This window comes from Hyla sarda, chromosome 8 (genome assembly GCF_029499605.1).
Source record: "Hyla sarda isolate aHylSar1 chromosome 8, aHylSar1.hap1, whole genome shotgun sequence".
Taxonomy (NCBI): Eukaryota; Metazoa; Chordata; class Amphibia; order Anura; family Hylidae; genus Hyla; species Hyla sarda.
Window position 1 is genome coordinate 114,889,065 of NC_079196.1, and position 24,057 is coordinate 114,913,121.

The following is a 24,057-nucleotide window of genomic DNA, read 5'->3' on the forward strand; positions in this document are numbered from 1 at the left end:
AGCCAGTGGGGTAACTAGAGACAGGCAGGCAGCTATGTGCAACAAAGGTAGGCGTGTTGTTTTCATATGCAGATCTGAAATATTGTCTTATATGCAAGAGGAGGAGTGATGGGGGTTCAGGCAAAAGCCAGGCTATGGATTGCATTGCTAAATGCTCCATCAGAGTGCAATGGTCGCCTGTCCTTTTTTTAAGTGATGATGTGGGTTTAGCCTGTGCTGTATGTATGTATGGGTGGCTGACTGCCACCCACCCAGGAAGTGTATGGGAGGCTGGTTGGCTGCCAGCCTTCCTTCCATTCCTATGAGTAATGTGAGTGCTCATGAAGGGGACATGGTTGGGTCCACCCCTTTCCCGGTTATCCCCTCTAGGCCTTTTGGCTTAGATCAAGTGTAAAAAAAAAAGGATCTTGCGACAGATCGCATCCTGAGGCACGTTTTTTTTTGTGTGAATACTTGCACTTGGGTGACTTGTGAGCACATACTGATACATACGTTCCCTATCTGGGGACCATAAATTAAATGGATTTTTGAGAAAGGGAGCTGATTTGGAAGCTTGCTTCTGTCGCCCTATGCATTGACCCGATGTGGCAGTATCTTCAGGTAGTGAACAGTGCACCACCCCATTCCAGTGTTAAACAAGAAAGATTCTCATTTAATCCTCCGTGGGTGAGAATTTGAGTTTGAGAATTGGAGACCAAAATGATGAGTTGCACTGACTGGTTTATGAACGTCTATTCATTTAGCGTTTTAATGACCATGTTTGCACACTGATTGGTGTAAAAAAATAAAATAAAACTAAATAATAATAATCTAGCACACCTGTGCAGGTTTGACATGACATGACAGGTAGCTGTCTTGTGGGTGGTGCTGAATCCTGTTAAATGACATGAGGGTCTCATGCCTATACACAAGGGTGTGTCATTGCTGTTGCTTGACCATGCATTGGTTTCTGTGGTCAGTGAATGATAAAAACAAAATTTACCATCCATTGATGGATGGGAAATCCGCCATGAGGCATTTGTTTTTAGAAACTGCTGCTCACAACCAATGTTGCAATGGAGTGTCTCCATCTGCTGGTGGTATTGGAAAGGCATTAGTGCTATGACAGGGTCTGAAGAAGAAGAAGAAGAAGAAGAGGGAAAAAAATATATATATAAAAAGAAAAAGAGAGAGAGAGAGAGACTGACTTAGTGAGCGAGTGAGTGAGAGAGTGAGAGTGAGTGAGAGTGAATGAGTGAGTGAGTGATTGAGTGAGTGAGTGAGTGAGTGAGAACAAATGAGTTAAAGCAAGTGAGTGAGAGAGATCGAATGAATGAAAGTCTGAATGACAGAAAGAAAAAAGGATGAAGAAAGAAGCATGAAGAAAAAAAAATGTATATGGAGTTGCTGACATGAGTGCAATCTACAAAGCCGTTGAGGCTGATCCTCATGGGAGGATTATTGCACCAGGACCCTTAGCACTTTTAAAATGCCATTCAATGCCACGGGCTAGATGTAAACTGCAGATGACCATGTTGTGGTAGTTACCATGGATACCCAAGTGATGTGTGAGCTAACACATAGGCCCAACAGATTCCAAGAAGGCCAGAATCACCAGCGGCACCACCATCGATTGTCAGGTCACCCGGATTCAGCAAATACCAGAGTCCAAAATGATGCAGGTTTATACTGTTAATTTTCAGTTTATCGTTACAGTTGGTGTTATTCCATGTCGGAAGGGACGCAGCTACAGCCAGTGGGGTAACTAGAGACAGGCAGGCAGCTATGTGCAACAAAGGTAGGCGTGTTGTTTTCATATGCAGATCTGAAATATTGTCTTATATGCAAGAGGAGGAGTGATGGGGGTTCAGGCAAAAGCCAGGCTATGGATTGCATTGCTAAATGCTCCATCAGAGTGCAATGGTCGCCTGTCCTTTTTTTAAGTGATGATGTGGGTTTAGCCTGTGCTGTATGTATGGGTGGCTGACTGCCACCCACCCAGAAAGTGTATGGGAGGCTGGTTGGCTGCCAGCCTTCCTTCCATTCCTATGAGTAATGTGAGTGCTCATGAAGGGGACATGGTTGGGTCCACCCCTTTCCCGGTTATCCCCTCTAGGCCTTTTGGCTTAGATCAAGTGTAAAAAAAGAAAGGATCTTGCGACAGATCGCATCCTGAGGCACGTTTTTTTTTTGTGTGAATACTTGTACTTGGGTGACTTGTGAGCACATACTGATACATACGTTCCCTATCTGGGGACCATAAATTAAATGGATTTTTGAGAAAGGGAGCTGATTTGGAAGCTTGCTTCTGTCGCCCTATGCATTGACCCGATGTGGCAGTATCTTCGGGTAGTGAACAGTGCACCACCCCATTCCAGTGTTAAACAAGAAAGATTCTCATTTAATCCTCCGTGGGTGAGAATTTGAGTTTGAGAATTGGAGACCAAAATGATGAGTTGCACTGACTGGTTTATGAACGTCTATTCATTTAGCGTTTTAATGACCATGTTTGCACACTGATTGGTGTAAAAAAATAAAATAAAACTAAATAATAATAATCTAGCACACCTGTGCAGGTTTGACATGACATGACAGGTAGCTGTCTTGTGGGTGGTGCTGAATCCTGTTAAATGACATGAGGGTCTCATGCCTATACACAAGGGTGTGTCATTGCTGTTGCTTGACCATGCATTGGTTTCTGTGGTCAGTGAATGATAAAAACAAAATTTACCATCCATTGATGGATGGGAAATCCGCCATGAGGCATTTGTTTTTAGAAACTGCTGCTCACAACCAATGTTGCAATGGAGTGTCTCCATCTGCTGGTGGTATTGGAAAGGCATTAGTGCTATGACAGGGTCTGAAGAAGAAGAAGAAGAAGACGGAAAAAAATATATATAAAAAGAAAAAGAGAGAGAGAGAGAGACTGACTTAGTGAGCGAGTGAGTGAGAGAGTGAGAGTGAGTGAGAGTGAATGAGTGAGTGAGTGATTGAGTGAGTGAGTGAGTGAGTGAGAACAAATGAGTTAAAGCAAGTGAGTGAGAGAGATCGAATGAATGAAAGTCTGAATGACAGAAAGAAAAAAGGATGAAGAAAGAAGCATGAAGAAAAAAAAATGTATATGGAGTTGCTGACATGAGTGCAATCTACAAAGCCGTTGAGGCTGATCCTCATTGGAGGATTATTGCACCAGGACCCTTAGCACTTTTAAAATGCCATTCAATGCCACGGGCTAGATGTAAACTGCAGATGACCATGTTGTGGTAGTTACCATGGATACCCAAGTGATGTGTGAGCTAACACATAGGCCCAACAGATTCCAAGAAGGCCAGAATCACCAGCGGCACCACCATCGATTGTCAGGTCACCCGGATTCAGCAAATACCAGAGTCCAAAATGATGCAGGTTTATACTGTTAATTTTCAGTTTATAGTTACAGTTGGTGTTATTCCATGTCGGAAGGGACGCAGCTACAGCCAGTGGGGTAACTAGAGACAGGCAGGCAGCTATGTGCAACAAAGGTAGGCGTGTTGTTTTCATATGCAGATCTGAAATATTGTCTTATATGCAAGATGAGGAGTGATGGGGGTTCAGGCAAAAGCCAGGCTATGGATTGCATTGCTAAATGCTCCATCAGAGTGCAATGGTCGCCTGTCCTTTTTTTAAGTGATGATGTGGGTTTAGCCTGTGCTGTATGTATGTATGGGTGGCTGACTGCCACCCACCCAGAAAGTGTATGGGAGGCTGGTTGGCTGCCAGCCTTCCTTCCTTCCATTCCTATGAGTAATGTGAGTGCTCATGAAGGGGACATGGTTGGGTCCACCCCTTTCCCGGTTATCCCCTCTAGGCCTTTTGGCTTAGATCAAGTGTAAAAAAAGAAAGGATCTTGCGACAGATCGCATCCTGACGCACGTTTTTTTTTGTGTGAATACTTGCACTTGGGTGACTTGTGAGCACATACTGATACATACGTTCCCTATCTGGGGACCATAAATTAAATGGATTTTTGAGAAAGGGAGCTGATTTGGAAGCTTGCTTCTGTCGCCCTATGCATTGACCCGATGTGGCAGTATCTTCGGGTAGTGAACAGTGCACCACCCCATTCCAGTGTTAAACAAGAAAGATTCTCATTTAATCCTCCGTGGGTGAGAATTTGAGTTTGAGAATTGGAGACCAAAATGATGAGTTGCACTGACTGGTTTATGAACGTCTATTCATTTAGCGTTTTAATGACCATGTTTGCACACTGATTGGTGTAAAAAAATAAAATAAAACTAAATAATAATAATCTAGCACACCTGTGCAGGTTTGACATGACATGACAGGTAGCTGTCTTGTGGGTGGTGCTGAATCCTGTTAAATGACATGAGGGTCTCATGCCTATACACAAGGGTGTGTCATTGCTGTTGCTTGACCATGCATTGGTTTCTGTGGTCAGTGAATGATAAAAACAAAATTTACCATCCATTGATGGATGGGAAATCCGCCATGAGGCATTTGTTTTTAGAAACTGCTGCTCACAACCAATGTTGCAATGGAGTGTCTCCATCTGCTGGTGGTATTGGAAAGGCATTAGTGCTATGACAGGGTCTGAAGAAGAAGAAGAAGAAGAAGACGGAAAAAAATATATATAAAAAGAAAAAGAGAGAGAGAGAGAGAGACTGACTTAGTGAGCGAGTGAGTGAGAGAGTGAGAGTGAGTGAGAGTGAATGAGTGAGTGAGTGATTGAGTGAGTGAGTGAGTGAGAACAAATGAGTTAAAGCAAGTGAGTGAGAGAGATCGAATGAATGAAAGTCTGAATGACAGAAAGAAAAAAGGATGAAGAAAGAAGCATGAAGAAAAAAATAATGTATATGGAGTTGCTGACATGAGTGCAATGTACAAAGCCGTTGAGGCTGATCCTCATGGGAGGATTATTGCACCAGGACCCTTAGCACTTTTAAAATGCCATTCAATGCCACGGGCTAGATGTAAACTGCAGATGACCATGTTGTGGTAGTTACCATGGATACCCAAGTGATGTGTGAGCTAACACATAGGCCCAACAGATTCCAAGAAGGCCAGAATCACCAGCGGCACCACCATCGATTGTCAGGTCACCCGGATTCAGCAAATACCAGAGTCCAAAATGATGCAGGTTTATACTGTTAATTTTCAGTTTATCGTTACAGTTGGTGTTATTCCATGTCGGAAGGGACGCAGCTACAGCCAGTGGGGTAACTAGAGACAGGCAGGCAGCTATGTGCAACAAAGGTAGGCGTGTTGTTTTCATATGCAGATCTGAAATATTGTCTTATATGCAAGAGGAGGAGTGATGGGGGTTCAGGCAAAAGCCAGGCTATGGATTGCATTGCTAAATGCTCCATCAGAGTGCAATGGTCGCCTGTCCTTTTTTTAAGTGATGATGTGGGTTTAGCCTGTGCTGTATGTATGTATGGGTGGCTGACTGCCACCCACCCAGAAAGTGTATGGGAGGCTGGTTGGCTGCCAGCCTTCCTTCCATTCCTATGAGTAATGTGAGTGCTCATGAAGGGGACATGGTTGGGTCCACCCCTTTCCCGGTTATCCCCTCTAGGCCTTTTGGCTTAGATCAAGTGTAAAAAAAGAAAGGATCTTGCGACAGATCGCATCCTGAGGCACGTTTTTTTTTTGTGTGAATACTTGCACTTGGGTGACTTGTGAGCACATACTGATACATACGTTCCCTATCTGGGGACCATAAATTAAATGGATTTTTGAGAAAGGGAGCTGATTTGGAAGCTTGCTTCTGTCGCCCTATGCATTGACCCGATGTGGCAGTATCTTCGGGTAGTGAACAGTGCACCACCCCATTCCAGTGTTAAACAAGAAAGATTCTCATTTAATCCTCCGTGGGTGAGAATTTGAGTTTGAGAATTGGAGACCAAAATGATGAGTTGCACTGACTGGTTTATGAACGTCTATTCATTTAGCGTTTTAATGACCATGTTTGCACACTGATTGGTGTAAAAAAATAAAATAAAACTAAATAATAATAATCTAGCACACCTGTGCAGGTTTGACATGACATGACAGGTAGCTGTCTTGTGGGTGGTGCTGAATCCTGTTAAATGACATGAGGGTCTCATGCCTATACACAAGGGTGTGTCATTGCTGTTGCTTGACCATGCATTGGTTTCTGTGGTCAGTGAATGATAAAAACAAAATTTACCATCCATTGATGGATGGGAAATCCGCCATGAGGCATTTGTTTTTAGAAACTGCTGCTCACAACCAATGTTGCATTGGAGTGTCTCCATCTGCTGGTGGTATTGGAAAGGCATTAGTGCTATGACAGGGTCTGAAGAAGAAGAAGAAGAAGACGGAAAAAAATATATATAAAAAGAAAAAGAGAGAGAGAGAGAGACTGACTTAGTGAGCGAGTGAGTGAGAGAGTGAGAGTGAGTGAGAGTGAATGAGTGAGTGAGTGAGTGAGTGAGAACAAATGAGTTAAAGCAAGTGAGTGAGAGAGATCGAATGAATGAAAGTCTGAATGACAGAAAGAAAAAAGGATGAAGAAAGAAGCATGAAGAAAAAAAAATGTATATGGAGTTGCTGACATGAGTGCAATCTACAAAGCCGTTGAGGCTGATCCTCATGGGAGGATTATTGCACCAGGACCCTTAGCACTTTTAAAATGCCATTCAATGCCACGGGCTAGATGTAAACTGCAGATGACCATGTTGTGGTAGTTACCATGGATACCCAAGTGATGTGTGAGCTAACACATAGGCCCAACAGATTCCAAGAAGGCCAGAATCACCAGCGGCACCACCATCGATTGTCAGGTCACCCGGATTCAGCAAATACCAGAGTCCAAAATGATGCAGGTTTATACTGTTAATTTTCAGTTTATCGTTACAGTTGGTGTTATTCCATGTCGGAAGGGACGCAGCTACAGCCAGTGGGGTAACTAGAGACAGGCAGGCAGCTATGTGCAACAAAGGTAGGCGTGTTGTTTTCATATGCAGATCTGAAATATTGTCTTATATGCAAGAGGAGGAGTGATGAGGGTTCAGGCAAAAGCCAGGCTATGGATTGCATTGCTAAATGCTCCATCAGAGTGCAATGGTCGCCTGTCCTTTTTTTAAGTGATGATGTGGGTTTAGCCTGTGCTGTATGTATGTATGGGTGGCTGACTGCCACCCACCCAGAAAGTGTATGGGAGGCTGGTTGGCTGCCAGCCTTCCTTCCATTCCTATGAGTAATGTGAGTGCTCATGAAGGGGACATGGTTGGGTCCACCCCTTTCCCGGTTATCCCCTCTAGGCCTTTTGGCTTAGATCAAGTGTAAAAAAAGAAAGGATCTTGCGACAGATCGCATCCTGAGGCACGTTTTTTTTTGTGTGAATACTTGGACTTGGGTGACTTGTGAGCACATACTGATACATACGTTCCCTATCTGGGGACCATAAATTAAATGGATTTTTGAGAAAGGGAGCTGATTTGGAAGCTTGCTTCTGTCGCCCTATGCATTGACCCGATGTGGCAGTATCTTTGGGTAGTGAACAGTGCACCACCCCATTCCAGTGTTAAACAAGAAAGATTCTCATTTAATCCTCCGTGGGTGAGAATTTGAGTTTGAGAATTGGAGACCAAAATTATGAGTTGCACTGACTGGTTTATGAACGTCTATTCATTTAGCGTTTTAATGACCATGTTTGCACACTGATTGGTGTAAAAAAATAAAATAAAACTAAATAATAATAATCTAGCACACCTGTGCAGGTTTGACATGACATGACAGGTAGCTGTCTTGTGGGTGGTGCTGAATCCTGTTAAATGACATGAGGGTCTCATGCCTATACACAAGGGTGTGTCATTGCTGTTGCTTGACCATGCATTGGTTTCTGTGGTCAGTGAATGATAAAAACAAAATTTACCATCCATTGATGGATGGGAAATCCACCATGAGGCATTTGTTTTTAGAAACTGCTGCTCACAACCAATGTTGCAATGGAGTGTCTCCATCTGCTGGTGGTATTGGAAAGGCATTAGTGCTATGACAGGGTCTGAAGAAGAAGAAGAAGAAGAAGACGGAAAAAAATATATATAAAAAGAAAAAGAGAGAGAGAGAGAGAGAGACTGACTTAGTGAGCGAGTGAGTGAGAGAGTGAGAGTGAGTGAGAGTGAATGAGTGAGTGATTGAGTGAGTGAGTGAGTGAGTGAGTGAGTGAGAACAAATGAGTTAAAGCAAGTGAGTGAGAGAGATCGAATGAATGAAAGTCTGAATGACAGAAAGAAAAAAGGATGAAGAAAGAAGCATGAAGAAAAAAAAATGTATATGGAGTTGCTGACATGAGTGCAATCTACAAAGCCGTTGAGGCTGATCCTCATGGGAGGATTATTGCACCAGGACCCTTAGCACTTTTAAAATGCCATTCAATGCCACGGGCTAGATGTAAACTGCAGATGACCATGTTGTGGTAGTTACCATGGATACCCAAGTGATGTGTGAGCTAACACATAGGCCCAACAGATTCCAAGAAGGCCAGAATCACCAGCGGCACCACCATCGATTGTCAGGTCACCCGGATTCAGCAAATACCAGAGTCCAAAATGATGCAGGTTTATACTGTTAATTTTCAGTTTATCGTTACAGTTGGTGTTATTCCATGTCGGAAGGGACGCAGCTACAGCCAGTGGGGTAACTAGAGACAGGCAGGCAGCTATGTGCAACAAAGGTAGGCGTGTTGTTTTCATATGCAGATCTGAAATATTGTCTTATATGCAAGAGGAGGAGTGATGGGGGTTCAGGCAAAAGCCAGGCTATGGATTGCATTGCTAAATGCTCCATCAGAGTGCAATGGTCGCCTGTCCTTTTTTTAAGTGATGATGTGGGTTTAGCCTGTGCTGTATGTATGTATGGGTGGCTGACTGCCACCCACCCAGAAAGTGTATGGGAGGCTGGTTGGCTGCCAGCCTTCCTTCCATTCCTATGAGTAATGTGAGTGCTCATGAAGGGGACATGGTTGGGTCCACCCCTTTCCCGGTTATCCCCTCTAGGCCTTTTGGCTTAGATCAAGTGTAAAAAAAGAAAGGATCTTGCGACAGATCGCATCCTGAGGCACGTTTTTTTTGGTGTGAATACTTGCACTTGGGTGACTTGTGAGCACATACTGATACATACGTTCCCTATCTGGGGACCATAAATTAAATGGATTTTTGAGAAAGGGAGCTGATTTGGAAGCTTGCTTCTGTCGCCCTATGCATTGACCCGATGTGGCAGTATCTTCGGGTAGTGAACAGTGCACCACCCCATTCCAGTGTTAAACAAGAAAGATTCTCATTTAATCCTCCGTGGGTGAGAATTTGAGTTTGAGAATTGGAGACCAAAATGATGAGTTGCACTGACTGGTTTATGAACGTCTATTCATTTAGCGTTTTAATGACCATGTTTGCACACTGATTGGTGTAAAAAAATAAAATAAAACTAAATAATAATAATCTAGCACACCTGTGCAGGTTTGACATGACATGACAGGTAGCTGTCTTGTGGGTGGTGCTGAATCCTGTTAAATGACATGAGGGTCTCATGCCTATACACAAGGGTGTGTCATTGCTGTTGCTTGACCATGCATTGGTTTCTGTGGTCAGTGAATGATAAAAACAAAATTTACCATCCATTGATGGATGGGAAATCCGCCATGAGGCATTTGTTTTTAGAAACTGCTGCTCACAACCAATGTTGCAATGGAGTGTCTCCATCTGCTGGTGGTATTGGAAAGGCATTAGTGCTATGACAGGGTCTGAAGAAGAAGAAGAAGAAGACGGAAAAAAATATATATAAAAAGAAAAAGAGAGAGAGAGACTGACTTAGTGAGCGAGTGAGTGAGAGAGTGAGAGTGAGTGAGAGTGAATGAGTGAGTGAGTGATTGAGTGAGTGAGTGAGTGAGTGAGAACAAATGAGTTAAAGCAAGTGAGTGAGAGAGATCGAATGAATGAAAGTCTGAATGACAGAAAGAAAAAAGGATGAAGAAAGAAGCATGAAGAAAAAAAAATGTATATGGAGTTGCTGACATGAGTGCAATCTACAAAGCCGTTGAGGCTGATCCTCATGGGAGGATTATTGCACCAGGACCCTTAGCACTTTTAAAATGCCATTCAATGCCACGGGCTAGATGTAAACTGCAGATGACCATGTTGTGGTAGTTACCATGGATACCCAAGTGATGTGTGAGCTAACACATAGGCCCAACAGATTCCAAGAAGGCCAGAATCACCAGCGGCACCACCATCGATTGTCAGGTCACCCGGATTCAGCAAATACCAGAGTCCAAAATGATGCAGGTTTATACTGTTAATTTTCAGTTTATCGTTACAGTTGGTGTTATTCCATGTCGGAAGGGACGCAGCTACAGCCAGTGGGGTAACTAGAGACAGGCAGGCAGCTATGTGCAACAAAGGTAGGCGTGTTGTTTTCATATGCAGATCTGAAATATTGTCTTATATGCAAGAGGAGGAGTGATGGGGGTTCAGGCAAAAGCCAGGCTATGGATTGCATTGCTAAATGCTCCATCAGAGTGCAATGGTCGCCTGTCCTTTTTTTAAGTGATGATGTGGGTTTAGCCTGTGCTGTATGTATGTATGGGTGGCTGACTGCCACCCACCCAGAAAGTGTATGGGAGGCTGGTTGGCTGCCAGCCTTCCTTCCATTCCTATGAGTAATGTGAGTGCTCATGAAGGGGACATGGTTGGGTCCACCCCTTTCCCGGTTATCCCCTCTAGGCCTTTTGGCTTAGATCAAGTGTAAAAAAAGAAAGGATCTTGCGACAGATCGCATCCTGAGGCACGTTTTTTTTTGTGTGAATACTTGCACTTGGGTGACTTGTGAGCACATACTGATACATACGTTCCCTATCTGGGGACCATAAATTAAATGGATTTTTGAGAAAGGGAGCTGATTTGGAAGCTTGCTTCTGTCGCCCTATGCATTGACCCGATGTGGCAGTATCTTCGGGTAGTGAACAGTGCACCACCCCATTCCAGTGTTAAACAAGAAAGATTCTCATTTAATCCTCCGTGGGTGAGAATTTGAGTTTGAGAATTGGAGACCAAAATGATGAGTTGCACTGACTGGTTTATGAACGTCTATTCATTTAGCGTTTTAATGACCATGTTTGCACACTGATTGGTGTAAAAAAATAAAATAAAACTAAATAATAATAATCTAGCACACCTGTGCAGGTTTGACATGACATGACAGGTAGCTGTCTTGTGGGTGGTGCTGAATCCTGTTAAATGACATGAGGGTCTCATGCCTATACACAAGGGTGTGTCATTGCTGTTGCTTGACCATGCATTGGTTTCTGTGGTCAGTGAATGATAAAAACAAAATTTACCATCCATTGATGGATGGGAAATCCACCATGAGGCATTTGTTTTTAGAAACTGCTGCTCACAACCAATGTTGCAATGGAGTGTCTCCATCTGCTGGTGGTATTGGAAAGGCATTAGTGCTATGACAGGGTCTGAAGAAGAAGAAGAAGACGGAAAAAAATATATATAAAAAGAAAAAGAGAGAGAGAGAGAGAGACTGACTTAGTGAGCGAGTGAGTGAGAGAGTGAGAGTGAGTGAGAGTGAATGAGTGAGTGATTGAGTGAGTGAGTGAGTGAGTGAGAACAAATGAGTTAAAGCAAGTGAGTGAGAGAGATCGAATGAATGAAAGTCTGAATGACAGAAAGAAAAAAGGATGAAGAAAGAAGCATGAAGAAAAAAAAATGTATATGGAGTTGCTGACATGAGTGCAATCTACAAAGCCGTTGAGGCTGATCCTCATGGGAGGATTATTGCACCAGGACCCTTAGCACTTTTAAAATGCCATTCAATGCCACGGGCTAGATGTAAACTGCAGATGACCATGTTGTGGTAGTTACCATGGATACCCAAGTGATGTGTGAGCTAACACATAGGCCCAACAGATTCCAAGAAGGCCAGAATCACCAGCGGCACCACCATCGATTGTCAGGTCACCCGGATTCAGCAAATACCAGAGTCCAAAATGATGCAGGTTTATACTGTTAATTTTCAGTTTATCGTTACAGTTGGTGTTATTCCATGTCGGAAGGGACGCAGCTACAGCCAGTGGGGTAACTAGAGACAGGCAGGCAGCTATGTGCAACAAAGGTAGGCGTGTTGTTTTCATATGCAGATCTGAAATATTGTCTTATATGCAAGAGGAGGAGTGATGGGGGTTCAGGCAAAAGCCAGGCTATGGATTGCATTGCTAAATGCTCCATCAGAGTGCAATGGTCGCCTGTCCTTTTTTTAAGTGATGATGTGGGTTTAGCCTGTGCTGTATGTATGTATGGGTGGCTGACTGCCACCCACCCAGAAAGTGTATGGGAGGCTGGTTGGCTGCCAGCCTTCCTTCCATTCCTATGAGTAATGTGAGTGCTCATGAAGGGGACATGGTTGGGTCCACCCCTTTCCCGGTTATCCCCTCTAGGCCTTTTGGCTTAGATCAAGTGTAAAAAAAGAAAGGATCTTGCGACAGATCGCATCCTGAGGCACGTTTTTTTTTTTGTGTGAATACTTGCACTTGGGTGACTTGTGAGCACATACTGATACATACGTTCCCTATCTGGGGACCATAAATTAAATGGATTTTTGAGAAAGGGAGCTGATTTGGAAGCTTGCTTCTGTCGCCCTATGCATTGACCCGATGTGGCAGTATCTTCGGGTAGTGAACAGTGCACCACCCCATTCCAGTGTTAAACAAGAAAGATTCTCATTTAATCCTCCGTGGGTGAGAATTTGAGTTTGAGAATTGGAGACCAAAATGATGAGTTGCACTGACTGGTTTATGAACGTCTATTCATTTAGCGTTTTAATGACCATGTTTGCACACTGATTGGTGTAAAAAAATAAAATAAAACTAAATAATAATAATCTAGCACACCTGTGCAGGTTTGACATGACATGACAGGTAGCTGTCTTGTGGGTGGTGCTGAATCCTGTTAAATGACATGAGGGTCTCATGCCTATACACAAGGGTGTGTCATTGCTGTTGCTTGACCATGCATTGGTTTCTGTGGTCAGTGAATGATAAAAACAAAATTTACCATCCATTGATGGATGGGAAATCCGCCATGAGGCATTTGTTTTTAGAAACTGCTGCTCACAACCAATGTTGCAATGGAGTGTCTCCATCTGCTGGTGGTATTGGAAAGGCATTAGTGCTATGACAGGGTCTGAAGAAGAAGAAGAAGAAGACGGAAAAAAATATATATAAAAAGAAAAAGAGAGAGAGAGAGAGAGACTGACTTAGTGAGCGAGTGAGTGAGAGAGTGAGAGTGAGTGAGAGTGAATGAGTGAGTGAGTGATTGAGTGAGTGAGTGAGTGAGTGAGAACAAATGAGTTAAAGCAAGTGAGTGAGAGAGATCGAATGAATGAAAGTCTGAATGACAGAAAGAAAAAAGGATGAAGAAAGAAGCATGAAGAAAAAAAAATGTATATGGAGTTGCTGACATGAGTGCAATCTACAAAGCCGTTGAGGCTGATCCTCATGGGAGGATTATTGCACCAGGACCCTTAGCACTTTTAAAATGCCATTCAATGCCACGGGCTAGATGTAAACTGCAGATGACCATGTTGTGGTAGTTACCATGGATACCCAAGTGATGTGTGAGCTAACACATAGGCCCAACAGATTCCAAGAAGGCCAGAATCACCAGCGGCACCACCATCGATTGTCAGGTCACCCGGATTCAGCAAATACCAGAGTCCAAAATGATGCAGGTTTATACTGTTAATTTTCAGTTTATCGTTACAGTTGGTGTTATTCCATGTCGGAAGGGACGCAGCTACAGCCAGTGGGGTAACTAGAGACAGGCAGGCAGCTATGTGCAACAAAGGTAGGCGTGTTGTTTTCATATGCAGATCTGAAATATTGTCTTATATGCAAGAGGAGGAGTGATGGGGGTTCAGGCAAAAGCCAGGCTATGGATTGCATTGCTAAATGCTCCATCAGAGTGCAATGGTCGCCTGTCCTTTTTTTAAGTGATGATGTGGGTTTAGCCTGTGCTGTATGTATGTATGGGTGGCTGACTGCCACCCACCCAGAAAGTGTATGGGAGGCTGGTTGGCTGCCAGCCTTCCTTCCATTCCTATGAGTAATGTGAGTGCTCATGAAGGGGACATGGTTGGGTCCACCCCTTTCCCGGTTATCCTCTCTAGGCCTTTTGGCTTAGATCAAGTGTAAAAAAAGAAAGGATCTTGCGACAGATCGCATCCTGAGGCACGTTTTTTTTTTGTGTGAATACTTGCACTTGGGTGACTTGTGAGCACATACTGATACATACGTTCCCTATCTGGGGACCATAAATTAAATGGATTTTTAAGAAAGGGAGCTGATTTGGAAGCTTGCTTCTGTCGCCCTATGCATTGACCCGATGTGGCAGTATCTTCGGGTAGTGAACAGTGCACCACCCCATTCCAGTGTTAAACAAGAAAGATTCTCATTTAATCCTCCGTGGGTGAGAATTTGAGTTTGAGAATTGGAGACCAAAATGATGAGTTGCACTGACTGGTTTATGAACGTCTATTCATTTAGCGTTTTAATGACCATGTTTGCACACTGATTGGTGTAAAAAAATAAAATAAAACTAAATAATAATAATCTAGCACACCTGTGCAGGTTTGACATGACATGACAGGTAGCTGTCTTGTGGGTGGTGCTGAATCCTGTTAAATGACATGAGGGTCTCATGCCTATACACAAGGGTGTGTCATTGCTGTTGCTTGACCATGCATTGGTTTCTGTGGTCAGTGAATGATAAAAACAAAATTTACCATCCATTGATGGATGGGAAATCCACCATGAGGCATTTGTTTTTAGAAACTGCTGCTCACAACCAATGTTGCAATGGAGTGTCTCCATCTGCTGGTGGTATTGGAAAGGCATTAGTGCTATGACAGGGTCTGAAGAAGAAGAAGAAGAAGAAGACGGAAAAAAATATATATAAAAAGAAAAAGAGAGAGAGAGAGAGAGACTGACTTAGTGAGCGAGTGAGTGAGAGAGTGAGAGTGAGTGAGAGTGAATGAGTGAGTGAGTGATTGAGTGAGTGAGTGAGTGAGAACAAATGAGTTAAAGCAAGTGAGTGAGAGAGATCGAATGAATGAAAGTCTGAATGACAGAAAGAAAAAAGGATGAAGAAAGAAGCATGAAGAAAAAAAAATGTATATGGAGTTGCTGACATGAGTGCAATCTACAAAGCCGTTGAGGCTGATCCTCATGGGAGGATTATTGCACCAGGACCCTTAGCACTTTTAAAATGCCATTCAATGCCACGGGCTAGATGTAAACTGCAGATGACCATGTTGTGGTAGTTACCATGGATACCCAAGTGATGTGTGAGCTAACACATAGGCCCAACAGATTCCAAGAAGGCCAGAATCACCAGCGGCACCACCATCGATTGTCAGGTCACCCGGATTCAGCAAATACCAGAGTCCAAAATGATGCAGGTTTATACTGTTAATTTTCAGTTTATCGTTACAGTTGGTGTTATTCCATGTCGGAAGGGACGCAGCTACAGCCAGTGGGGTAACTAGAGACAGGCAGGCAGCTATGTGCAACAAAGGTAGGCGTGTTGTTTTCATATGCATATCTGAAATATTGTCTTATATGCAAGAGGAGGAGTGATGGGGGTTCAGGCAAAAGCCAGGCTATGGATTGCATTGCTAAATGCTCCATCAGAGTGCAATGGTCGCCTGTCCTTTTTTTAAGTGATGATGTGGGTTTAGCCTGTGCTGTATGTATGTATGGGTGGCTGACTGCCACCCACCCAGAAAGTGTATGGGAGGCTGGTTGGCTGCCAGCCTTCCTTCCATTCCTATGAGTAATGTGAGTGCTCATGAAGGGGACATGGTTGGGTCCACCCCTTTCCCGGTTATCCCCTCTAGGCCTTTTGGCTTAGATCAAGTGTAAAAAAAGAAAGGATCTTGCGACAGATCGCATCCTGAGGCACGTTTTTTTTTTGTGTGAATACTTGCACTTGGGTGACTTGTGAGCACATACTGATACATACGTTCCCTATCTGGGGACCATAAATTAAATGGATTTTTGAGAAAGGGAGCTGATTTGGAAGCTTGCTTCTGTCGCCCTATGCATTGACCCAATGTGGCAGTATCTTCGGGTAGTGAACAGTGCACCACCCCATTCCAGTGTTAAACAAGAAAGATTCTCATTTAATCCTCCGTGGGTGAGAATTTGAGTTTGAGAATTGGAGACCAAAATGATGAGTTGCACTGACTGGTTTATGAACGTCTATTCATTTAGCGTTTTAATGACCATGTTTGCACACTGATTGGTGTAAAAAAATAAAATAAAACTAAATAAAAATAATCTAGCACACCTGTGCAGGTTTGACATGACATGACAGGTAGCTGTCTTGTGGGTGGTGCTGAATCCTGTTAAATGACATGAGGGTCTCATGCCTATACACAAGGGTGTGTCATTGCTGTTGCTTGACCATGCATTGGTTTCTGTGGTCAGTGAATGATAAAAACAAAATTTACCATCCATTGATGGATGGGAAATCCGCCATGAGGCATTTGTTTTTAGAAACTGCTGCTCACAACCAATGTTGCAATGGAGTGTCTCCATCTGCTGGTGGTATTGGAAAGGCATTAGTGCTATGACAGGGTCTAAAGAAGAAGAAGAAGAAGACGGAAAAAAATATATATAAAAAGAAAAAGAGAGAGAGAGAGAGAGACTGACTTAGTGAGCGAGTGAGTGAGAGAGTGAGAGTGAGTGAGAGTGAATGAGTGAGTGAGTGATTGAGTGAGTGAGAACAAATGAGTTAAAGCAAGTGAGTGAGAGAGATCGAATGAATGAAAGTCTGAATGACAGAAAGAAAAAAGATGAAGAAAGAAGCATGAAGAAAAAAAAATGTATATGGAGTTGCTGACATGAGTGCAATCTACAAAGCCGTTGAGGCTGATCCTCATGGGAGGATTATTGCACCAGGACCCTTAGCACTTTTAAAATGCCATTCAATGCCACGGGCTAGATGTAAACTGCAGATGACCATGTTGTGGTAGTTACCATGGATACCCAAGTGATGTGTGAGCTAACACATAGGCCCAACAGATTCCAAGAAGGCCAGAATCACCAGCGGCACCACCATCGATTGTCAGGCCACCCGGATTCAGCAAATACCAGAGTCCAAAATGATGCAGGTTTATACTGTTAATTTTCAGTTTATCGTTACAGTTGGTGTTATTCCATGTCGGAAGGGACGCAGCTACAGCCAGTGGGGTAACTAGAGACAGGCAGGCAGCTATGTGCAACAAAGGTAGGCGTGTTGTTTTCATATGCAGATCTGAAATATTGTCTTATATGCAAGAGGAGGAGTGATGGGGGTTCAGGCAAAAGCCAGGCTATGGATTGCATTGCTAAATGCTCCATCAGAGTGCAATGGTCGCCTGTCCTTTTTTTAAGTGATGATGTGGGTTTAGCCTGTGCTGTATGTATGTATGGGTGGCTGACTGCCACCCACCCAGAAAGTGTATGGGAGGCTGGTTGGCTGCCAGCCTTCCTTCCATTCCTATGAGTAATGTGAGTGCTCATGAAGGGGACATGGTTGGGTCCACCCCTTTCCCGGTTATCCCCTCTAGGCCTTTTGGCTTAGATCAAGTGTAAAAAAAGAAAGGATCTTGCGACAGATCGCATCCTGAGGCACGTTTTTTTTTGTGTGAATACTTGCACTTGGGTGACTTGTGAGCACATACTGATACATACGTTCCCTATCTGGGGACCATAAATTAAATGGATTTTTGAGAAAGGGAGCTGATTTGGAAGCTTGCTTCTGTCGCCCTATGCATTGACCCGATGTGGCAGTATCTTCGGGTAGTGAACAGTGCACCACCCCATTCCAGTGTTAAACAAGAAAGATTCTCATTTAATCCTCCGTGGGTGAGAATTTGAGTTTGAGAATTGGAGACCAAAATGATGAGTTGCACTGACTGGTTTATGAACGTCTATTCATTTAGCGTTTTAATGACCATGTTTGCACACTGATTGGTGTAAAAAAATAAAATAAAACTAAATAATAATAATCTAGCACACCTGTGCAGGTTTGACATGACATGACAGGTAGCTGTCTTGTGGGTGGTGCTGAATCCTGTTAAATGACATGAGGGTCTCATGCCTATACACAAGGGTGTGTCATTGCTGTTGCTTGACCATGCATTGGTTTCTGTGGTCAGTGAATGATAAAAACAAAATTTACCATCCATTGATGGATGGGAAATCCGCCATGAGGCATTTGTTTTTAGAAACTGCTGCTCACAACCAATGTTGCAATGGAGTGTCTCCATCTGCTGGTGGTATTGGAAAGGCATTAGTGCTATGACAGGGTCTGAAGAAGAAGAAGAAGAAGACGGAAAAAAATATATATAAAAAGAAAAAAGAGAGAGAGAGAGAGAGACTGACTTAGTGAGCGAGTGAGTGAGAGAGTGAGAGTGAGTGAGAGTGAATGAGTGAGTGAGTGATTGAGTGAGTGAGTGAGAACAAATGAGTTAAAGCAAGTGAGTGAGAGAGATCGAATGAATGAAAGTCTGAATGACAGAAAGAAAAAAGGATGAAGAAAGAAGCATGAAGAAAAAAAAATGTATATGGAGTTGCTGACATGAGTGCAATCTACAAAGCCGTTGAGGCTGATCCTCATGGGAGGATTATTGCACCAGGACCCTTAGCACTTTTAAAATGCCATTCAATGCCACGGGCTAGATGTAAACTGCAGATGACCATGTTGTGGTAGTTACCATGGATACCCAAGTGATGTGTGAGCTAACACATAGGCCCAACAGATTCCAAGAAGGCCAGAATCACCAGCGGCACCACCATCGATTGTCAGGTCACCCGGATTCAGCAAATACCAGAGTCCAAAATGATGCAGGTTTATACTGTTAATTTTCAGTTTATCGTTACAGTTGGTGTTATTCCATGTCGGAAGGGACGCAGCTACAGCCAGTGGGGTAACTAGAGACAGGCAGGCAGCTATGTGCAACAAAGGTAGGCGTGTTGTTTTCATATGCAGATCTGAAATATTGTCTTATATGCAAGAGGAGGAGTGATGAGGGTTCAGGCAAAAGCCAGGCTATGGATTGCATTGCTAAATGCTCCATCAGAGTGCAATGGTCGCCTGTCCTTTTTTTAAGTGATGATGTGGGTTTAGCCTGTGCTGTATGTATGTATGGGTGGCTGACTGCCACCCACCCAGAAAGTGTATGGGAGGCTGGTTGGCTGCCAGCCTTCCTTCCATTCCTATGAGTAATGTGAGTGCTCATGAAGGGGACATGGTTGGGTCCACCCCTTTCCCGGTTATCCCCTCTAGGCCTTTTGGCTTAGATCAAGTGTAAAAAAAGAAAGGATCTTGCGACAGATCGCATCCTGAGGCACGTTTTTTTTTGTGTGAATACTTGGACTTGGGTGACTTGTGAGCACATACTGATACATACGTTCCCTATCTGGGGACCATAAATTAAATGGATTTTTGAGAAAGGGAGCTGATTTGGAAGCTTGCTTCTGTCGCCCTATGCATTGACCCGATGTGGCAGTATCTTTGGGTAGTGAACAGTGCACCACCCCATTCCAGTGTTAAACAAGAAAGATTCTCATTTAATCCTCCGTGGGTGAGAATTTGAGTTTGAGAATTGGAGACCAAAATTATGAGTTGCACTGACTGGTTTATGAACGTCTATTCATTTAGCGTTTTAATGACCATGTTTGCACACTGATTGGTGTAAAAAAATAAAATAAAACTAAATAATAATAATCTAGCACACCTGTGCAGGTTTGACATGACATGACAGGTAGCTGTCTTGTGGGTGGTGCTGAATCCTGTTAAATGACATGAGGGTCTCATGCCTATACACAAGGGTGTGTCATTGCTGTTGCTTGACCATGCATTGGTTTCTGTGGTCAGTGAATGATAAAAACAAAATTTACCATCCATTGATGGATGGGAAATCCACCATGAGGCATTTGTTTTTAGAAACTGCTGCTCACAACCAATGTTGCAATGGAGTGTCTCCATCTGCTGGTGGTATTGGAAAGGCATTAGTGCTATGACAGGGTCTGAAGAAGAAGAAGAAGAAGAAGACGGAAAAAAATATATATAAAAAGAAAAAGAGAGAGAGAGAGAGAGACTGACTTAGTGAGCGAGTGAGTGAGAGAGTGAGAGTGAGTGAGAGTGAATGAGTGAGTGATTGAGTGAGTGAGTGAGTGAGTGAGTGAGAACAAATGAGTTAAAGCAAGTGAGTGAGAGAGATCGAATGAATGAAAGTCTGAATGACAGAAAGAAAAAAGGATGAAGAAAGAAGCATGAAGAAAAAAAAATGTATATGGAGTTGCTGACATGAGTGCAATCTACAAAGCCGTTGAGGCTGATCCTCATGGGAGGATTATTGCACCAGGACCCTTAGCACTTTTAAAATGCCATTCAATGCCACGGGCTAGATGTAAACTGCAGATGACCATGTTGTGGTAGTTACCATGGATACCCAAGTGATGTGTGAGCTAACACATAGGCCCAACAGATTCCAAGAAGGCCAGAATCACCAGCGGCACCACCATCGATTGTCAGGTCACCCGGATTCAGCAAATACCAGAGTCCAAAATGATGCAGGTTTATACTGTTAATTTTCAGTTTATCGTTACAGTTGGTGTTATTCCATGTCGGAAGGGACGCAGCTACAGCCAGTGGGGTAACTAGAGACAGGCAGGCAGCTATGTGCAACAAAGGTAGGCGTGTTGTTTTCATATGCAGATCTGAAATATTGTCTTATATGCAAGAGGAGGAGTGATGGGGGTTCAGGCAAAAGCCAGGCTATGGATTGCATTGCTAAATGCTCCATCAGAGTGCAATGGTCGCCTGTCCTTTTTTTAAGTGATGATGTGGGTTTAGCCTGTGCTGTATGTATGTATGGGTGGCTGACTGCCACCCACCCAGAAAGTGTATGGGAGGCTGGTTGGCTGCCAGCCTTCCTTCCATTCCTATGAGTAATGTGAGTGCTCATGAAGGGGACATGGTTGGGTCCACCCCTTTCCCGGTTATCCTCTCTAGGCCTTTTGGCTTAGATCAAGTGTAAAAAAAGAAAGGATCTTGCGACAGATCGCATCCTGAGGCACGTTTTTTTTTTGTGTGAATACTTGCACTTGGGTGACTTGTGAGCACATACTGATACATACGTTCCCTATCTGGGGACCATAAATTAAATGGATTTTTAAGAAAGGGAGCTGATTTGGAAGCTTGCTTCTGTCGCCCTATGCATTGACCCGATGTGGCAGTATCTTCGGGTAGTGAACAGTGCACCACCCCATTCCAGTGTTAAACAAGAAAGATTCTCATTTAATCCTCCGTGGGTGAGAATTTGAGTTTGAGAATTGGAGACCAAAATGATGAGTTGCACTGACTGGTTTATGAACGTCTATTCATTTAGCGTTTTAATGACCATGTTTGCACACTGATTGGTGTAAAAAAATAAAATAAAACTAAATAATAATAATCTAGCACACCTGTGCAGGTTTGACATGACATGACAGGTAGCTGTCTTGTGGGTGGTGCTGAATCCTGTTAAATGACATGAGGGTCTCATGCCTATACACAAGGGTGTGTCATTGCTGTTGCTTGACCATGCATTGGTTTCTGTGGTCAGTGAATGATAAAAACAAAATTTACCATCCATTGATGGATGGGAAATCCACCATGAGGCATTTGTTTTTAGAAACTGCTGCTCACAACCAATGTTGCAATGGAGTGTCTCCATCTGCTGGTGGTATTGGAAAGGCATTAGTGCTATGACAGGGTCTGAAGAAGAAGAAGAAGAAGAAGACGGAAAAAAATATATATAAAAAGAAAAAGAGAGAGAGAGAGAGAGACTGACTTAGTGAGCGAGTGAGTGAGAGAGTGAGAGTGAGTGAGAGTGAATGAGTGAGTGAGTGATTGAGTGAGTGAGTGAGTGAGAACAAATGAGTTAAAGCAAGTGAGTGAGAGAGATCGAATGAATGAAAGTCTGAATGACAGAAAGAAAAAAGGATGAAGAAAGAAGCATGAAGAAAAAAAAATGTATATGGAGTTGCTGACATGAGTGCAATCTACAAAGCCGTTGAGGCTGATCCTCATGGGAGGATTATTGCACCAGGACCCTTAGCACTTTTAAAATGCCATTCAATGCCACGGGCTAGATGTAAACTGCAGATGACCATGTTGTGGTAGTTACCATGGATACCCAAGTGATGTGTGAGCTAACACATAGGCCCAACAGATTCCAAGAAGGCCAGAATCACCAGCGGCACCACCATCGATTGTCAGGTCACCCGGATTCAGCAAATACCAGAGTCCAAAATGATGCAGGTTTATACTGTTAATTTTCAGTTTATCGTTACAGTTGGTGTTATTCCATGTCGGAAGGGACGCAGCTACAGCCAGTGGGGTAACTAGAGACAGGCAGGCAGCTATGTGCAACAAAGGTAGGCGTGTTGTTTTCATATGCAGATCTGAAATATTGTCTTATATGCAAGAGGAGGAGTGATGGGGGTTCAGGCAAAAGCCAGGCTATGGATTGCATTGCTAAATGCTCCATCAGAGTGCAATGGTCGCCTGTCCTTTTTTTAAGTGATGATGTGGGTTTAGCCTGTGCTGTATGTATGTATGGGTGGCTGACTGCCACCCACCCAGAAAGTGTATGGGAGGCTGGTTGGCTGCCAGCCTTCCTTCCATTCCTATGAGTAATGTGAGTGCTCATGAAGGGGACATGGTTGGGTCCACCCCTTTCCCGGTTATCCCCTCTAGGCCTTTTGGCTTAGATCAAGTGTAAAAAAAGAAAGGATCTTGCGACAGATCGCATCCTGAGGCACGTTTTTTTTTGTGTGAATACTTGCACTTGGGTGACTTGTGAGCACATACTGATACATACGTTCCCTATCTGGGGACCATAAATTAAATGGATTTTTGAGAAAGGGAGCTGATTTGGAAGCTTGCTTCTGTCGCCCTATGCATTGACCCGATGTGGCAGTATCTTCGGGTAGTGAACAGTGCACCACCCCATTCCAGTGTTAAACAAGAAAGATTCTCATTTAATCCTCCGTGGGTGAGAATTTGAGTTTGAGAATTGGAGACCAAAATGATGAGTTGCACTGACTGGTTTATGAACGTCTATTCATTTAGCGTTTTAATGACCATGTTTGCACACTGATTGGTGTAAAAAAATAAAATAAAACTAAATAATAATAATCTAGCACACCTGTGCAGGTTTGACATGACATGACAGGTAGCTGTCTTGTGGGTGGTGCTGAATCCTGTTAAATGACATGAGGGTCTCATGCCTATACACAAGGGTGTGTCATTGCTGTTGCTTGACCATGCATTGGTTTCTGTGGTCAGTGAATGATAAAAACAAAATTTACCATCCATTGATGGATGGGAAATCCGCCATGAGGCATTTGTTTTTAGAAACTGCTGCTCACAACCAATGTTGCAATGGAGTGTCTCCATCTGCTGGTGGTATTGGAAAGGCATTAGTGCTATGACAGGGTCTGAAGAAGAAGAAGAAGAAGACGGAAAAAAATATATATAAAAAGAAAAAAGAGAGAGAGAGAGAGAGACTGACTTAGTGAGCGAGTGAGTGAGAGAGTGAGAGTGAGTGAGAGTGAATGAGTGAGTGAGTGATTGAGTGAGTGAGTGAGAACAAATGAGTTAAAGCAAGTGAGTGAGAGAGATCGAATGAATGAAAGTCTGAATGACAGAAAGAAAAAAGGATGAAGAAAGAAGCATGAAGAAAAAAAAATGTATATGGAGTTGCTGACATGAGTGCAATCTACAAAGCCGTTGAGGCTGATCCTCATGGGAGGATTATTGCACCAGGACCCTTAGCACTTTTAAAATGCCATTCAATGCCACGGGCTAGATGTAAACTGCAGATGACCATGTTGTGGTAGTTACCATGGATACCCAAGTGATGTGTGAGCTAACACATAGGCCCAACAGATTCCAAGAAGGCCAGAATCACCAGCGGCACCACCATCGATTGTCAGGTCACCCGGATTCAGCA

The 24,057-nt window shown here is 43.4% G+C and overlaps 14 pseudogenes; all 14 read left to right on the plus strand.

Moving 5' to 3' along the window:
• The first annotated feature begins 358 nt into the window (after window positions 1–358).
• LOC130289558 (U2 spliceosomal RNA) lies at window positions 359–621 on the plus strand (annotated as a pseudogene).
• Window positions 622–2,084: 1,463 nt separating this feature from the next.
• On the plus strand, window positions 2,085–2,349 carry LOC130288187 (U2 spliceosomal RNA; annotated as a pseudogene).
• Window positions 2,350–3,815: 1,466 nt separating this feature from the next.
• On the plus strand, window positions 3,816–4,079 carry LOC130285628 (U2 spliceosomal RNA; annotated as a pseudogene).
• A 1,464-nt stretch (window positions 4,080–5,543) lies between these two features.
• LOC130288024 (U2 spliceosomal RNA) lies at window positions 5,544–5,808 on the plus strand (annotated as a pseudogene).
• Window positions 5,809–7,254: 1,446 nt separating this feature from the next.
• On the plus strand, window positions 7,255–7,518 carry LOC130289487 (U2 spliceosomal RNA; annotated as a pseudogene).
• A 1,473-nt stretch (window positions 7,519–8,991) lies between these two features.
• On the plus strand, window positions 8,992–9,255 carry LOC130290005 (U2 spliceosomal RNA; annotated as a pseudogene).
• A 1,458-nt stretch (window positions 9,256–10,713) lies between these two features.
• Window positions 10,714–10,977, plus strand: LOC130286671 (U2 spliceosomal RNA; annotated as a pseudogene).
• A 1,457-nt stretch (window positions 10,978–12,434) lies between these two features.
• Window positions 12,435–12,700, plus strand: LOC130288316 (U2 spliceosomal RNA; annotated as a pseudogene).
• Window positions 12,701–14,164: 1,464 nt separating this feature from the next.
• On the plus strand, window positions 14,165–14,429 carry LOC130289456 (U2 spliceosomal RNA; annotated as a pseudogene).
• Window positions 14,430–15,892: 1,463 nt separating this feature from the next.
• LOC130289769 (U2 spliceosomal RNA) lies at window positions 15,893–16,157 on the plus strand (annotated as a pseudogene).
• Window positions 16,158–17,608: 1,451 nt separating this feature from the next.
• On the plus strand, window positions 17,609–17,872 carry LOC130286672 (U2 spliceosomal RNA; annotated as a pseudogene).
• A 1,457-nt stretch (window positions 17,873–19,329) lies between these two features.
• On the plus strand, window positions 19,330–19,593 carry LOC130289488 (U2 spliceosomal RNA; annotated as a pseudogene).
• Window positions 19,594–21,060: 1,467 nt separating this feature from the next.
• On the plus strand, window positions 21,061–21,325 carry LOC130289457 (U2 spliceosomal RNA; annotated as a pseudogene).
• A 1,463-nt stretch (window positions 21,326–22,788) lies between these two features.
• LOC130286673 (U2 spliceosomal RNA) lies at window positions 22,789–23,052 on the plus strand (annotated as a pseudogene).
• Window positions 23,053–24,057: the final 1,005 nt, after the last annotated feature.